General features: G+C 43.0%; 2 long non-coding RNA genes across 4 annotated transcripts in view; one reads left to right on the top strand and one right to left on the bottom strand.

Annotated features, from left to right (window-relative positions):
* Positions 1-15,000, top strand: part of LOC135097821 (uncharacterized) — an 83,540-nt gene that overhangs the window by 38,512 nt on the left and 30,028 nt on the right. Inside the window, exons 4-6 of one of the 2 annotated variants that reach the window (XR_010266151.1) lie at positions 1-146; positions 5,737-5,841; positions 8,118-8,288. The exon at positions 1-146 is cut by the window's left edge and continues 43 nt beyond it. This is a non-coding gene — a long non-coding RNA (uncharacterized LOC135097821). The remainder of the gene's footprint in view (positions 147-5,736; positions 5,842-8,117; positions 8,289-15,000) is intronic. The other variant, XR_010266150.1, reaches the window with a different exon arrangement.
* The window catches only part of LOC135097822 (uncharacterized), a 36,286-nt gene continuing 26,795 nt past the window's right edge, over positions 5,510-15,000 (bottom strand). For both annotated transcript variants that reach the window (XR_010266154.1, XR_010266152.1), the window contains exons 2-3: positions 7,807-7,870; positions 5,510-5,822 (exon numbers count right to left, since the gene is read on the bottom strand). This is a non-coding gene — a long non-coding RNA (uncharacterized LOC135097822). The remainder of the gene's footprint in view (positions 5,823-7,806; positions 7,871-15,000) is intronic.

The following is a 15,000-nucleotide window of genomic DNA, read 5'->3' on the forward strand; positions in this document are numbered from 1 at the left end:
GGCAATGACACGTGGACGGCGCTGATGGCGGCCAGAACCTCTTGGGCGTCTTGGTCACACACGGCCAGGCTGAGCACCCCCAGGTCCCGCCACTCCTGCAGCAGCTGTGTGCCGGCACCACTTAAGTGACCCATGAACCTCTCAAGGTGACTCCTGTAATGGCCGAGTGTTGTGCACCTGTGTGCTGCCTGGACACACACACACACACACACACACACACACACACACACAGATAGATAGATAGATAGATAGATAGTTTATTGACCACAGTGCATATAAAGAACAATAGATAAAAAGTACAAATAAATTCACTAATACTACTAAAGTTAATAGTAACACTTTATAACTGGTGTAGTCCACAAAAATTTCCATACTTTAATACATTTTTAAATAATTACAAACAACTGCAACCATTATACCACTATTCTAAGACATTTAGCACCTCATGTAACATCTTACACATACTTTCACGAGGAAAAGTATCAGCAAATATGTCCTCTAATACAGTGACATTATAAATATGTCTAAGATGAGCTGTTAGAGGACACACTTCTACCGCATGTCTCTCTGTCTGTATTCCTCCACAACTACACAACCGCTCCTCCACTGGCAAACGCCCTCTCCCTCTGCGGTTCCAGCGCCCAGTCTCGATCGCAAGACGGTGACCACACAGACGGAAACGGGTAAAAGATATTCTGTGTAAATCGTTAACTAGATGTTTTTGTTTGTAAAGGTCAGGTACTTTAAATTGTGGATTTATCTCTTTATATGTTTTGCAACGGGATGAATCTGAATGTGCTATATCATTACAAACATTTTCTATAATTGTTGACATACTCAGTGGCTCAGTATTAATAAAGGTGTCTATATTTCTTGATGTAGGTGTACGTGAGGCAAGTGTTACTCTTATAGCCAGTATCAGAGGATCATCATTCATTCCTGACCTTTCTAGCCATATATTCCTAAAAAATTTATGTTGCTTAACTTTGATAAGGTCTGAGACTGATGGCAAACCCACCTCAGCGTAACATACTATGTTAGGCGTTGTTTTTCTAACCCCCAGCATTTGTTTTAGTGCCCAGTTATACAGTTTGGTGACAGGCTTATAATCAGCACTAACCCAGGATTCACATCCGTATAGAATTGCAGACATTAAAGCGGTCTCAAAAACTCTACGTTTGACAATAAAAGGCAAATCATTATTCTTTGTAACAAATGAAACATATTTTAATACATGACACAACTTTGCTGTTGAATGTGCTTTAACTGCTGAGGACACTGACCCATCACTGGTGAATGGTGATCCCAAGTAAATGTAACTGTGGCAGTGTTCAATCACCAAACTGTTCACATGAATTGCATCTGCATCGCCGTCATCACCATGAATAACAAAGAAACTAGTTTTAGCGTTGTTTACATACATACCGTAATCTCTACAGAACTGGTCCAATATTTCAACCTTCTTTATTAAATTAGCTCGACTTGTTGACAATAACACGGTGTCATCCATTAAAACTAAGACATGTAACCAGTCTAAAAATCTCTCTGGCATACACTGTTCTTTAATCATTTTAACCAATTCATTGATGTAGATTATGAAGAGGATGCAGGAGGTGGGGGAGCCCTGACGCACCCCCAGCGTAGCAGTAAACAATGCTGAGCCCACCACACTTTGTGTCACCCTGTACATGGCGGTCAGCGCTCCCAGCATCACCATCCCACAACCCAATCTTTTCAACACAGTTAACAATTTGTTCCTTGGTATTAAGTCATAAGCTTTTGAAAAATCTACGAACATGACAAATAATTTTTCTTTTTTACGTCTAGCAGTATCAACCAGCAAGCGTAGCGTAACAATGTGTTCTATACAGCCGCGACCTCTCTGGGCCCCGGCTTGTTCCCTCAGTGGTCTGAACCAGTGACTCAACCTCTCACACAATACCATGTCAAACAATTTTGCCAGTGAATTCAAGATGCTGATTCCACGATAATTATGAGGGTTGTGTCTGTCACCCTTCTTAAAAATAGTGAATACTTTTGCCTTAATCCAAGAACATGGGTAACTACCAAACAAGAAAACGTTGTTAAACAGAGTTACTATAGCTAATACCCACTGAGCTGGCAACAAGCTAAACACACCCGGTGGCAACCCATCTGGTCCACACGACTTATCAGGATGCATTCTCTTTATCTGTTGCTGTACCTCCGCGACAGAGATTTGTTCGTCTAAGACAGGAATTGTCACGTCAGTAGTTACTTCCACATCATCATCATTAACCGTATCCGCGTTTAAGATGGTCTCGAAATAGGCTTTAAACTCATCACTGCTAGGACACGAATTTCCATTGTTTTCACTTGCATACTCGCCCTTCCAATTTATAGCTTTCCAAACTCTACTGTCGTCTCTGTCACTCAGCAACCTTTCCCACCTACCAAGCTGCATGTCTACCTGTTCACTTCTCTGATTCCTACAGACACTCTGTTGCACACACGAATATAGGGCGTTTGTAATACCACTCTCTACCTCTGAAATTTCTACATTTCCATTGAAAAAGTTTAGGTCTTTTTGGGAAATAACATTGCTGAACACTTCTTTATCAATATTCATGAATTTCAGTGGTCTTCTAAACAAGTTCTTTTTTACACTGACACTGTACAGAGCCGCGTGGTCTCCCAATTGGCGTGTTCTGTCGATAAGATTGTCCAGGTCCATACCAGTGCCAGAGACTGTGAGTGTTATGGGGGCGTGGTCTGATGGCAGGTCGACGCGTTGTACTACAGAAAAATCATCTATGTACCTAATCATAGTACACGATGCCATGCATACGTCAACCTCTGAGATCCACGCATCTCGTCTCCGAAATGTCTTATTTCCAAGAAAATGTTTCTGTTCAGTTTTCAAATTGTTCATAACAAGCATAGAATTTTCAACACATATTGCTGAGAGAAGCTGGGCATTGTCATTCGGTACATTTATATCATCAGCAACAAAAGGATATGACAATTCATCGCTATTTGACACATTAAGTGGCGCCAGTAAGTCCTTGACATTTTTGCCAAATCTTGCGTTCATGTCACCAATAATGATATGTCCTTTAGGCATAAATTCTGACAATTTCTCTTTTATGTAAGAAAAGGCACTCAAAGAATAATATTGTGAATCAGAAGGTGGAATATAACAAAACCCAAATAATACACCAGGAATATTACGCATCTGCATCCACACTTGGTCGCCTTTACTCGTGTCGACACCAAACACTGACTCTGACAACCAATTCTTAACTAACACCACTGTGCCTCCACGAGCAGCAGAGCCAACTACATCACTTCTGTACAACTTATAACCACTTAGATTTACTGGAAGCTGGGTTTTCACTTCATTAATAGCTATGATATCATAACCACATAACAACTGGTGCACGTTACCTTTTTCAAGCTTTGTACACACACCATTTACATTCCATGACATAATCTTAATACTACTGATGCACTGTGGTCGATCTAGAAAAACTGAGCATTCCAGATATCAATAACTGTATTATCTTTATATACTTTACGCTCACGCGTATCCAGGCGTATGACACAGCCTACATTTTCTGGTTTTGCCTTTTCTGCGGCTTCTACTTCGCGCAACCTACGCCACTCTTTCCTAACACTTGGATGAACATCCTTTTTTATGTAGATTTGATTGAAGCAATCACCGGAGGTTTTCAATCGACTTGCGTTGCTCAGGATGGTGGCGCGTTGGCTTTTGTCAGCGAGCGTTAACAGGATGGGGCGGGCTCGTGGTGGCGCACCACCACTGGCCTGACCCCCACCCAGCCTACGATGCGCTCCTGCCACGCCAGTTATCCCTACTGCTGTCCAAATCTTGTTCAGCTTGTCCTCGTCGGTAGTTGCGCCGTCCAGAGACTCTTGTTGATCAGGTACGCCCAGAATGACTACATTGCCTTCGCGCTCCTTCCTGTCAAGGTACTCCAGGTACTGCTGCTGCTTAGCAATGATCTCCTCCTGCTTATCGAGTCGTACCTTTAGTTCCTCATAATTCTTCTGTGCCACATTATTCTGGGACGTTATTATGTCCTTGAGGGTGTCCACTGCATTCACTAAGTCATCCATCCTTTTATTAATGCTGACTAGTGCAGTACCGTCTCCACCAGATGCCAGTAGCATGTCTATTAGTTCTTCCTTATTCTTCCTAGCTAGCTGGCCGCGTTGTAACGCCCTTCCGTCACCTGGCTGTTTTTGCTGATTGCTTGCCATCATAACAGTTAACTTGCTCAACAGATTGCAGTACTGCTAATGAGGTGGCAGGACCGTACGCTCGTGCAGGGTTATAAATTAGAGCAGAGAATATTCCGAAGTCACAGCAGAGTTGATGACTACCGGCGTCTTCGTTGCCATGGCAGCTGCTGACGTCACAGCGCTTCTAGTGCGCATGCGCAAACTCAAGGCGCTGGCGAGATGGAGGGGTTAGCCTGAGTGGTCGTGGTCTTACAGGCTAATTTTAACTAAGTCCAAAAACCCTTCACCATCACAAAATCAAACAGCGTATTCTTACTCCTTTCATAGACTTGGGGTAAGCGCAGGGTGCTCCAGAGTTGGTTTCTTGAGGAGATACTGTGCCAAAACCACGGACGTATTCCAGCAGCTGTTTACATGACCGCCATGACACACACACACACTACTTATCTGTTTATTAATTTCTTTATTCACTGTTCCATAATAGTATTGATAAAGATAACTCCTCCTCCTCCTCCTCCTCCTCTTCCTCCTCCTTTTCTCGCCTTCCTTCTAGCTCTCCTTTTCCTCGTCTTTTTGTTCTTCTTCCTCCTCCTCTTCATCTTTCTCTTCCTCCTCCTTTTCTCGCCTTCCTTCTAGCTCTCCTTTTCCTCGTCTTTTTGTTCTTCTTCCTCCTCCTCTTCATCTTCCTCTTCCTCCTCCTTTTCTCGCCTTCCTTCTAGCTCTCCTTTTTCTCTTCGTTCTCTTATTCCTCCTCCTCCTCCTCCTCCTCCTCCTCTTCTTCCTACTACATCCCTATCAGCCTTACATCTGTAGTATGTGAACTGATGAAAACAGTAAATTGCAACAATGTAGTGAACTATCTACATATAAATGATTTAATCAATGACTCACAGCATGGCTTCCGAAACAGACGTTCTTGTCTAACTAATCTTCTTGATTTCTTTAATGATATTTTCACCATTTACGACGAAACAAAGGCAGTAGATTTAGTGTATCTAGATTTTCAAGAAGCTTTTGACAAAGTTCCGGCTACTAGCTAAATTGAAGTCATATGGTATAAATGGAAAACTTCTCAATTGGCTGTCTCAGACTGGCTGTCTGAGAGAAAGCAGCGCGTTGTTTTAAATGGTACATTTTCAAACTGGCGAGAAGTTTTAAGTGGTGTACCACAGGGATCTGTGCTCGGCCCTGTTCTTTTCCTTATTTACGTTAATGATATCGATGAGGACCTCACTTGTAAAGTATCTAAGTTCGCTGATGATACAAAAAATAATGAATAAAGTAGTCACGTCAGAGGATAAGCAGCACTGAACTGTGGTTCAGTGCTGCTTTCTTTTGTTTGTTACTCATCCTGCCATAGTTGGCTGTCGAGCCTTGAGGGAGGTTGTCAAGGTAGTCAATGAGGGACTGGCCTGGCGGCGTGGCGGGGGCGTTCAGCGCGCCGCGCTTCAACACGAAGGTCAAGACGTCCTTGCCTGCGTTCTCCATCAGGAAGATGAGCTTCGCGCGACGGACGCAAACTTTCGGAGCGGCGGCCATGGTGGAGGGCTTGGGACACAGTTCTTCTCGCCAGCAGCCTGCAAAGAAATTTCCCAAGTGAGGAGCAGGGCAGGAGAGACGTGGTTTGCAAGGCTCAGTGCGGGAGGGAGGGAGTTGAGCCTTGAAGTGGCCGGCCTGAGCACCGGGATGTGGGGACAAGACAAAGAGGTGGATGGGAGTAAGAGACACTATGGCACACGGCATGGCACGTGTGTTGTGTCCAAACCATTTGACAAGACAACACGAGGCAAGACTTGACTGTGTGTGTGTGTGTGTGTGTGTGTGTGTGTGTGTGTGTGTGTGTGTGCAAGTAAGTAAGTAATTAAGTAAGTAATCAAGTAAGCAAACCTGTATAAAGTATTTCAAGGTGTACATACAATACACAGTCACGTGAGCCGAGGCTCTCTGACGGTGTATTGTACAGTAGAGCAGAGGGCAGGAGTGCAAACAAATTATAATGTACAACAACATAATGAATTGTACTGTACAGCGACAGTACCGCGCCGCTACAGAGAAGATAAACACTAATACAAGTGTCTCACACTAACTTAATAATAATAAAATAATGATGATAATAACAATAACAACAAGAGTAGTGATAACAATAATACTAATAACTACACCAACAACAACAGCAACAACAACAACAACAACAACAACAACAGCAACAATAATAATAATAATAATAATACCAATAAGAATATTATTAGTAACAAATAATAGTAACTAGCATTAATAAACATAATTAATAACTAATACTGGTAACTAGGGCAACAACAACAATAAATACCAACAACAACAACAACAACAACATCATCAACATAATAATAATAATAATAATAATAATAATAATAATAATAAAAGTAATAATGATAACAGCAACAAATGCGATGACTGCAATAAATAGCATCAAAATCACAGCTTTTGTTGATGAAGTGGTTACTTTTTAACCTGTTGTTTGTTTGAACATTTTATCAGTTGTAAGAAGAACTTTGTCTATCAAGAGGCAAACTGTTCACAACAGTTTTGGTCCAACTTGTCACACTGTTTGTGAATAATATTGTTGTCAGTATCGCACAAATAAGGTTAACGTTGTTACTTCTCGTGTGAGAAACATTTTCTGCCAATTTGAATATTGCATTATGTCCAAGATTTTGATGTATTAATAACAATGTGAAGTACTTATGAATGAAGGGAAGCCTGCAAATACTGAAGGCTGAGGAAGCTTTGGATGCAGACTCTTTACGGAAAATGTACAGCGAAGAATTTTATTTTGCCGTCTTGTTGCTTTTGTTAAAAAGACGGCCATGTAGATGCCCATGTAGGAAGGCAGTGCATGAGATGTGGGCAGCGTGAAGTACACTGCGTGTCACCCACTGCTTCACTTGTTACATTACCCACAATTCTTTTTGAAATGCCAGCTGTTTGAGAGACATTTAAACATATGTGTGTGTTTGTGTGTGTGTGTGTGTGTGTGTGTGTGTGTGTGTGTTTGTGCGTGCGTGCGTGCGTGCGTGCGTGCGTGCGTGCGTGGACCGTATGCATTTTTGGCAATGATTTCTTTGGCGGAAAAGATGCCCACCAGTACACAGTGGAGTGGTCTCCCCTCGTTTCACAGGACGTGGACTCCAGCTTGAAAAGACTCCTCGATAAAGTTCATGACATGTTCAGTATTTGCCTCCCTATTAAGTACGAGTATATAGATGTTTCACACAAAAGGCTCCAAAACCCACACATTTCTCAAACAGTAATCAACTCGACAAGACCCAAAAATCAGTTGAACAGAGAGCTTCCTAAACCGTAAGCTCCGCCCTCTGTTCCGGTGAGGATATAGACAGGCGGACAGATGTGGATGCAGACAGACAGAGACAGATAGGTAGACAGGTAGATAGACAGATTGTGTCCAGTCTTTGTGGTATATAGTCTTGCCTCGTTAGTGCCTCATTTTCTACTTTCTGAGTGTGTGCAGTAGAAAACACAGTGAAAACAATTACAAGGAAAGAAAAGAGTAAGTGTACTCACCTCAAGAGTGCAGGTGTGTACACTCCGGGAGACGGGAGGAAGGAAGGCGCGAGGCGGGAGGTGCCTGTGGGGAGAGACACACTGTGCTTCATGCTCTTACATTTATACTCCACAAGCACAAGTCTGTATCTGTGTACATCTATCTATCTGTATCTATCTGTATAAACAGAGACAGAGAGAGAGAGAGAGAGAGAGAGAGAGAGAGAGAGAGAGAGAGAGAGAGAGAGAGAGAGAGAGAGAGAGAGAGAGAGAGAGTCATCCAAAAATGTACTCACTGTTTGACTCGCTATAATTTTTTATTTTTTTTTCAGAAACAGTTGGCCAAAATAATAATGGCAGAAGTAAGACTAAGCTTTGAAGAAAGAACATGTCATAAAGTGTTACTGGAGGCACGAAAATGTCAAAGAAGTGCAAAGACAATTCAGAAGACACTTTGACAGGGATCCACCAAGGTGACGCGCCATTAATCGCATCACAGCTAAGTTTGTACCAGATGGAACTGTTCACGACCTTCATAAGCATGCCTGTGTGGTAGTAGTAGTAGTAGTAGTGGTAGTGGTAGAGGTAGTATTCATGATTTCTCACTACTACTACTACTACTACTACAACTACTACTACTACTACTACTACTACTACTACTACTGTTGCTACTACTACTATGTGAATATTAATATTAATGCCTTAAGAATTGTTGCAAAAACAGTTGCAGTAGTAGCATTTATATTTGTAATAGTAGTAGTAATAGTAGTAATAATAGTAGTAGTAGTAATTGTTGTTATATTGTTATTATGATTGCTATCAATAATATCACACACACACAATAGTAGTAGTAGTAGCAGTAATAGTAGTAGTAAGAGTAGAAGCAATAGTAATTTTAATAATTTAGTATAATTTAATTATTTAATTAATTTTATTTATTTATTTATTTATTTTATTTTATTTATTTTATTTATTTTTTTGGTGGATATGAGTGTGTTCGTTGGTTGAACAAGTCCCTGTATATTAAATAGACTTTTGTGTGTCGCTCAAGTACCGAACGGCCTCGAAACACTGAGCCAAAGGGATGCCGCTCAGCCTGCAGCCAGTGTGGCGGCGTATCTTGTGTGGTGCGCGTGTGTATCGCATTGTGTTCCTCCTCATAGACTTAGTGGTGGTCAAGATAACCAGGATTGGCCAAGCCCTCCCTGAAGTGTGCTACCAGTAGTGTACCAGGTGTGTTGAGTAGCCGCCAGGTGTACAGCCACACGTGTGTTGTGTACAAGTGCATGTTGTGTACAGAAAGATCTCCCCCCTGTTTTATAAGAACATAAGAACATAAGAACATAAGAAATAAGGGAAGCTGCAAGAAGCGACCAGGCTTACACGTGGCAGTCCCTGTACGTGGCAGTCCCTGTATAATGCCGCTGGCCGGGAAACTACACTTGCCACCATCTCAGACAGGACGCCATCTTGTTGTGTAAGTCAGAGACGCCTCCTATCCCCCCAATCTCTCCCTCCCCACCACCCGCCAGCCACTCCTTCCCACTTCCCCCAGCAGCAGCTACTGGCCGCCCACCAGCCAGCAGCCCCTTCACGGCCACTACCTGCCAGCACGCCTTCCTGCCCTTACCCCCTCCCACTCCTTCCTCCCCTCCCTTCAACCCACTCCTTCCTAACCGCCATTCGCCACCCACTCCTGCCAGGCCCCTACCAGCAACCCACTCCTTCCAGCTCCCCGCCTGCCATCCTCCCCTTCCCGCCCCCCACCCACCATCCACTCCTTCTGGTCCCCACCCGCCTCACGCTCCTTTTCCCTTTCCGCCGCCCACACAGGAGCTGCTCTCCTCGCTCCCTCCCCCCCACTCATGACGTCACGGACGGCGGTGACAGTGACTGGCTGGTGTGAACCGCACCTCACACTCGCTCTACCTAAATGCTACTACTACTACTACTACTACTACTACAATTACCAGTGGCACTACAATTACTTCTGTTATTACTGCTGCTACTACTACTAATACTACTAATACTAATACTCGTTCTACTTCTACTTCTACTACTAATACTAATATTAGTTCTACTACTACTACTACTACTACTACTACTACTACTACTACTACTACTACTACTATTATTTCGATAACTGTTACTACTACTACTTCTACTAGTACTACTACGACTATTATTATTATTGTTACGACTACTCTTACTACTATTTTGACTACTACTACTACTACTACTACTACTACTACTACTACTACTACTACTACTGCTACTACTACTACTACAACTACTACTTCCTTGCAAGCCTCCCTGTCCGCTTTACCGTCATTCCTTGATTCATATTTTTTAGTATTTTTATTATATTATTATTATTATTATCATTATTATTATTAGTGTGTGTGTGTGTGTGTGTGTGTAGGATTACAGATAAAAATACTATTCATGGATACCGTAATTTATTCACAGAAATAAATAAAAAATCTTACAGTGCACTCCTCTCTCTCTCTCTCTCTCTCTCTCTCTCTCTCTCTCTCTCTCTCTCTCTTGTGAGTCAGTCAGCTGTTTTCAAGGTCGCTGGGCCTCGCTGCCCTCATGCCTGGTTTGTATGATGCCACGTTGCATTTTACAGGAGTACTTTTAATCACCGCAGTAATGTTGTCGTGCAATGCTTGTCAGTAAATTACGTGCTTTTTAATGCCACTTGTCTTGTTATAACACACACACACACACACACACACAGTTGTTTCCCTGCTCTCTCTCTCTCTCTCTCTCTCTCTCTCTCTCTCTCTCTCTCTCTCTCTCTCTCTCTCTCTCTCTCTCTCTCTCTCTCTCTCTCTCTCTCTCTCTCTCTCTCTCCATCCTCCACCCGTGTATCCTCCTCCTAATAGTAGTAAATCTATTATTATTATTTTTATTATTATTATTATTATTATTAGTAGTAGTAGTAGTAGTAGGAGGAGGAGGAGGAGGAGGAGGAGGAGGAGGAGGAGGAGCAGCAGCAGCACCAGTAGCAGTAGCAGAAATAGTAGTAACTGTGGTAGAAATAATAGTAGTAGTAGTAGTAGTAGTAGTAGCAGTAGTAATAGTAGTAGTAATAGTAGTTGTTGTCGTCACCTCCCCTTCCTCCTCCTCTACCTGCCCCTTGCTTCCTGTCATCTCCCTCTCCGCCACGCTCGCAGCAACGTCACGCCACCCGCTAAGGCTGCTTGCCGTCACCCACTGTTGTCTGTTTCCCTCCTTCAAAATTGTGTGTGTGTGTGGCTGCCAACATGAGTGTGCATTGTCACCAACACCATCACTGTTACTTACCGCAACACTCTTTCCTCTTTCACTACAAAGGACAAACAAACTCACACAAAGGACACTCTTTTCTGCCGCCATGTCCTGCTACTACTACTGCTACTACTGCTACTACTAATACTATTACGATTATTACTGCTACTTCTACTACTACTACGATTATCACTGCTACTACTACTACTAATACTATTACGAGTATTACTGCTACTTCTACTACTACTACGATTATCACTGCTACTACTACTACTACTACTAATACTATTACGAGTATTGCTGCTACTTCTACTACGATTATCACTGCTACTACTACTATTACTGCTATAACTACTACTACTACTACTACTACTACTACTACTACTAACTACTACTACTACGATTATGACTACTACTAATACTAGTAGTACTTCAACTGCTGTTACTGTTAATACTACTGCGACTACTGCTACTACTACTACTACTACTACTACTACTACGATTGTGACTGCTTCTACTACTACTACTACTAATACTAATACAAGGAGGAGGCAGTAGACACCTGCCGAAACGATAATTACTCCCAGTGAGGTCTAAAGCACTGTTCAGGGGGTGCTGTGAACTTATCATTAAACCCAGCTGTGACCTCACTGAACGTTTCCCTTTGTGTCTCACAACACAAGGGGGTAGTCACAGCCTGCCCTCTAAAGACAACTCTCTTCCTCCACACAAAACTACAAGCACCTAATAACACACACACCCTTCACTCAAAAAATTTTAAAATCATGGCGACTCCTACACCAGCCTCGGAGTCCCCATCTGGGGAGGGGACCATAAATGTCCCCAGGTCAGACTGCCTTTCCGTCGACGACCGTAAGTGTCTTGACACCCCCCTCAACTTTTTCTTCATTAACTTCTGCAACATTCGCGGTCTAAGATCTAATTTTCAATCTGTAGAACACCACCTCTCCTCTTCTAAACCTCATCTTCTTTTCCTCACTGAAACTCAGGTGTCTGAGGCAACTGACAGTAGCCCCTTTTCTGTTCCCTCCTACTTTCTCTATCCTCATTTTCGATCCAAAGCTGGATGCTGCGTTTATGTGCGCAATGACTTAACCTGCTCTCGTGCCCACGCTCTTGAATCTTCGAGTTTTCCACCATCTGGCTTCGACTACAGAGTCATTCTCATACTAAATTTATCTGTGCTGTATACCTCTCTCCTAACTCCTCTGACTATAAGAAATTCTTTGACTACTTAACTTCCAAAGTGGAGCACATTCTGACCCTCTTCCCTTTTGCAGAGATCTCCATTCTTGGAGACTTCAATGTTCACCACCAGCTTTGGCTTTCCTCTCCCTTCACTGACCATCCTGGTGAACTAGCCTACAACTTTGCTATCCTCCATGACCTAGAGCAATTGGTGCAACACCCTACTCGTATTCCTGACCGTCTTGGAGATACGCCCAACATTCTTGACCTTTTCCTGACCTCTAATCCTTCTGCTTATGCTGTCACCCTTTCTTCTCCGTTGGGCTCCTCCGATCACAATCTCATATCTTTATCTTGTCCTATCACTCCAATCCCTCCTCAGGATCCCCCTAAGCGAAGGTGCCTCTGGCGTTTTGCCTCTGCTAGTTGGGGGGACCTGAGGCGGTATTTTGCTGATTTTCCTTGGAATGACTACTGCTTCCGTGTCAGAGACCCGTCTTTGTGTGCTGAGCGCATAACAGAGGTGATAGTGTCTGGCATGGAGGCGTACATTCCTCACTCTTTTTCTCGTCCTAAACCTTCTAAACCTTGGTTTAACACAGCTTGTTCTCGTGCTATACATGATAGAGAGGTGGCCCACAAAAGGTACTTAAGCCTTCCTTCACCAGAATCTCATGCACTTTATATTTCTGCCCGGAACCATGCCAAGTCTGTTCTCCAACTAGCCAAAAACTCCTTCATTAACAGAAAATGTCAAAACCTTTCAAGATCTAACTCCCCTCGTGATTTCTGGCATCTAGCCAAAAATATCTCCAATAACTTTGCTTCTTCTTCTTTCCCTCCTCTACTTCAACCAGATGGCACCACTGCTATCACATCTATTTCTAAAGCTGAACTCTTTGCTCAAACCTTTGCTAAAAACTCTACCTTGGACGATTCTGGGCTTGTTCCTCCCTCTCCTCCACCCTCTGACTACTTCATGCCTCGTATTAAAATTCTTCGTAATGATGTTTTCCATGCCCTCGCTGGCCTAAACCCTCAGAAGGCTTATGGACCTGATGGGGTCCCTCCTATTGTTCTCCGAAACTGTGCCTCCGTGCTTGCACCTTGCCTAGTCAAACTCTTTCAGCTCTGTCTGTCAACATCTACCTTTCCTTCTTGCTGGAAGTTTGCCTACATTCAACCTGTTCCTAAAAAGGGTGACCGCTCTAATCCCTCAAACTACCGTCCTATTGCTTTAATTTCCTGCTTATCTAAAGTTTTTGAATCTATCCTCAACAGGAAGATTCTTAAACATCTATCACTTCACAACCTTCTATCTGATCGCCAGTATGGGTTCCGTCAAGGACGCTCTACTGGTGATCTTCTGGCTTTCCTTACTGAGTCTTGGTCATCCTCTTTTAGAGACTTTGGTGAAACTTTTGCTGTTGCCTTGGACATATCAAAAGCCTTTGATAGAGTCTGGCACAAAGCTTTGATTTCCAAACTACCCTCCTACGGTTTCTATCCTTCTCTCTGTAACTTCATCTCAAGTTTCCTTTCTGACCGTTCTATTGCTGCTGTGGTAGACGGTCACTGTTCTTCTCCTAAATCTATTAACTGTGGTGTTCCTCAGGGTTCTGTCCTGTCACCCACTCTCTTCTTATTATTCATTAATGATCTTCTAAACCAAACTTCTTGTCCTATCCACTCCTATGCTGATGATACCACCCTGCACTTTTCCACGTCTTTTCATAGACGTCCAACCCTTCAGGAGGTAAACATATCACGCAGGGAAGCCACAGAACGCCTGACTTCTGATCTTTCTAAAATTTCTGATTGGGGCAGAGCAAACTTGGTATTGTTCAATGCCTCAAAAACTCAATTCCTCCATCTATCAACTCGACACAATCTTCCAGACAACTATCCCCTCTTCTTCAATGACACTCAACTGTCCCCCTCTTCTACACTGAACATCCTCGGTCTGTCCTTTACTTATAATCTGAACTGGAAACTTCACATCTCATCTCTAGCTAAAACGGCTTCTATGAAGTTAGGTGTTCTGAGACGTCTCCGCCAGTTTTTCTCACCCCCCCAGCTGCTAACTCTGTACAAGGGCCTTATCCGTCCATGTATGGAGTATGCTTCACATGTCTGGGGGGGTTCCACTCATACTGCTGTTCTAGACAGGGTGGAATCAAAAGCTTTTCGTCTCATCAACTCCTCTCCTCTAACTGACTGTCTTCAGCCTCTCTCTCACCGCCGCAATGTTGCATCTCTTGCTGTCTTCTACCGCTATTTTCATGCTAACTGCTCTTCTGATCTTGCTAACTGCATGCCTCCCCTCCTTCCGCGGCCTCGCTGCACAAGACTTTCTTCTTTCTCTCACTCCTATTCTGTCCACCTCTCTAACGCAAGAGTTAACCAGTATTCTCAATCATTCATCCCTTTCTCTGGTAAACTCTGGAACTCCTTGTCTGCTTCTGTATTTCCACCTTCCTATGACTTGAATTCCTTCAAGAGGGAGGTTTCAAGACACTTATCCACCAATTTTTGACCACTGCTTTGACCCTTTTAGGGACTGGCATTTCAGTGGGCATTTTTTTTATTAGATTTTTGTTGCCCTTGGCCAGTATCCTTCCTACATAAAAAAAAAAAAAAAAAAAAAAAAATACTACTACTACTGCTGCTACTACTGTTAATACTACTGCGACTACTGCTACTACTACTACTACTATTTCTACTGCTACT

The sequence above is a fragment of the Scylla paramamosain genome, unplaced genomic scaffold (assembly GCF_035594125.1).
Source record: "Scylla paramamosain isolate STU-SP2022 unplaced genomic scaffold, ASM3559412v1 Contig33, whole genome shotgun sequence".
Classification (NCBI taxonomy): domain Eukaryota; kingdom Metazoa; phylum Arthropoda; class Malacostraca; order Decapoda; family Portunidae; genus Scylla; species Scylla paramamosain.